Raw genomic sequence first — 2,669 nt, forward strand, 5'->3', positions numbered from 1 at the left:
AGGACTCACCTACAGTGACCTGCTCTGTGAAGCTGTTCCAGAGCCCCCTCCCGTCTGTGCCCTGGGCCTACGCATGCCAAAGGATTTTGTAATTAAAAACATTGGTCTCCCCCACTAGACTGGGGGTTCTTTGAGGACAGGGACTGTCTTGAAATGCCAATCCCTTTTTCAGCTCCAATTTAAACCAAAAAAGTATTGACACATGTAAATGTGCATACAAACATGTATATTAAACCCTGCTCTCCAGGTGGCTCCGAGATGCTCTGTGAGCCCTCTTCCTGGCTCAGCGGACGCTGCTGCTACCAACCGCCGGTGCTTCCAGTGGCTCTTAAATGACCACGGAGGCTTATTCTTTTTTTTTTTTTTTTTTTCAGAGGAAAGGGCTCAGCTTTATTTTGCAGTTCCGCGGGCGGGGTCGGCAGGTGGGGACCCGGCACCCTGGGCAAGGATCAGGGCGTGGACAGGGACAGCGGCTCAGCGGCTCAGCAGAGCGTCCAGCATCTCTTCACACATGGCTAGGCACCGCGGCACGTGGAAGCAGCCTTTGAAAGGACCTCCCTTGATGGTAAGGGCAACCGTCCCATCTCTGTTTAGGTAGCCAAACCACTCCCCATGCTCAGGATCGCGAAACTGGCAGAAGGTGTACTCAGCCACCTGGTAGAAAAGTTGCAGTAAGGCAGGGTCCCCACTATCTCTGTAGCCCATAAGTAAGGCAATCATGGCTTCACTGTGCGGCCACCAGAGCTTCATGGTCCACTCCAGCTGGGTAGGGCAGAGGCCCTCCACATCCTGGAAGTACAGGAGGCCTCCGTGGTCAGGGTCCCATCCAGAGCGGAAAGGTAACAATAGGAACTTGTCAATAATGTGGGCTCGAAGTTCAGGGTCATCTTTCCGGGTGGCGGAATGGAACAGGAACCATCCAGCTTCTAGTGCGTGGCCTGCATCCTGGTGTCTCCCCAGGCAACTGGGGAGTTCCTTGCCATCCTCTGACACATTCTCCAGCACAGCCTGCCCATCCCTCTGGACATCTGCAGAATCCTCTGGGCGCACCAATCATCCAGCTCCGCGTACTTGCTCGCCATCTCCTTGTCTGCCTCCCTGAGCTGCTCCACCAGGTTGAGCAGCATCATAGGCACCGCCATGGACTCTGAGGCTGGGGCCCCTGGGAGCCAGGGCCAGCCCAGTCCTGATGGGTCTTTCTGCACCCAGTGGACGACCTGATCCATCATCTCCACAGCTTCGCTCTGGTAACGTGCTTCCCCTGTCACCCTCCACAGCTCATCCGTGGCCATGATGTAGAAACACTCGCTAAAGATGGTTCGCTGTACCTTGACCGGGCGGCCATCCCGCGTCAGGACAAAGGCACACTTCTTCCCAGGAGGTGCCACTCGGGCGTAGCGCAACAAAAATTCGCCACCTGCTTTAGCTGAATCCAGAAGTTCAGGGCGGCGGAAGCACTCAAATCTGCGGTACAAGCGACAGTATATCCACAGCTGCCTCCCCTGCAACCAGACATACTTGAGGTCGTCATACACCTTCCCATTGTGGCCGAGGCAGGTGAAGAAGCCCCCATGCTCCTGGTCATGGGAGTGCTCCATCCAGAAAGCCACCACGCGGTCCCGCTCCTGCTCCCCGCTCCTTCCAGGCTTGCAGAGTTTCTCGCTCCTTCTCCATGTCCTCTCCTCCAAGAAGCCAAACAGAGCGGGTCACGGTCCCGTGACTGTCACTCAGCTGATCCAGCTTTCAGATGCTTAATCTTTGAAGAGGTCAGCACAGGCATCTCCAAGTGTTTGTGAGTGTGTGTGTGTGTGTGTGTGTGTGTGTGTGTGTGAGTGTGTGTACCTGACTTTTAGCCCCTCTCTGCCACTTGCTTTCTGAAGTTGGACATGTTATTTAACCTCAAGGCTTCAATCTCCTCATGAGGAAGTCGAGCTTAGTTATGTTTTGGGATCTTGGACAAGTTATTAAAAATCGCAACCTAAGATTCATCAAGAATAAGACTATTTCTCTTTACAGCATTTTCTATCTTTAGCATCCAGGAAAATACCTGGCTCAGTAAATGTTTACTGAATAACTTGAAGGAAGAAAGCAATGAAAGCGGAAGGAGAGTGGGGAGGGAGGGAGGAGTTAGGGAGGGAAGGAGTGGAAAGGAAGGAAGAGGACATGCAACAATCTGAGGCATTTCTTGATGTCAACACAGGTGAGGGAATACCTAGGCAACCTTGGAATTCCGTTGGAAAAAATAGGAGGAAACTGATGCTGTGTAGGCAACTAACAGTGTTCACACCAAAAAATGTCTAGTGGGACACAAAATTAATCAGACATGAAACTTGCTCCAAAGGAGTTTTCCTTCTAGTAAAGGAGATTAAAACATGCGTCCTCATAAAACTACTAAGCCAGTAGTGAGAACTGTCTGGGGAAATAGACCTTCCGTAAATGTTAATTGGATGAATAAATAAAAGAGCAAACAGAAGTACAGATAAAGTTCTTATAGGACTCCAGAGGTGGAAGAAATTCCAACAAGCTGAAAGGCTATGGGAAGGGGGAAGCAATGCTTGACCTTGACCTTGAGGTCAGGGAGGATTTGGATAAAATGAATAAGGAGCAAGAATTAGAGGTGATGGGAAGATGGGGACATTCCAGGTAGGGTGAAAAGTGGGAAGAAAGAG

General features: G+C 51.2%; 1 pseudogene; it reads right to left on the reverse strand.

Moving 5' to 3' along the window:
- Positions 1-352: 352 nt before the first annotated feature.
- LOC102756070 lies at positions 353-1,738 on the reverse strand (annotated as a pseudogene).
- Between the last annotated feature and the right edge of the window lie 931 nt (positions 1,739-2,669).

The sequence above is a fragment of the Myotis davidii genome, unplaced genomic scaffold, assembly GCF_000327345.1.
Source record: "Myotis davidii unplaced genomic scaffold, ASM32734v1 scaffold86, whole genome shotgun sequence".
Lineage (NCBI taxonomy): Eukaryota > Metazoa > Chordata > Mammalia > Chiroptera > Vespertilionidae > Myotis > Myotis davidii.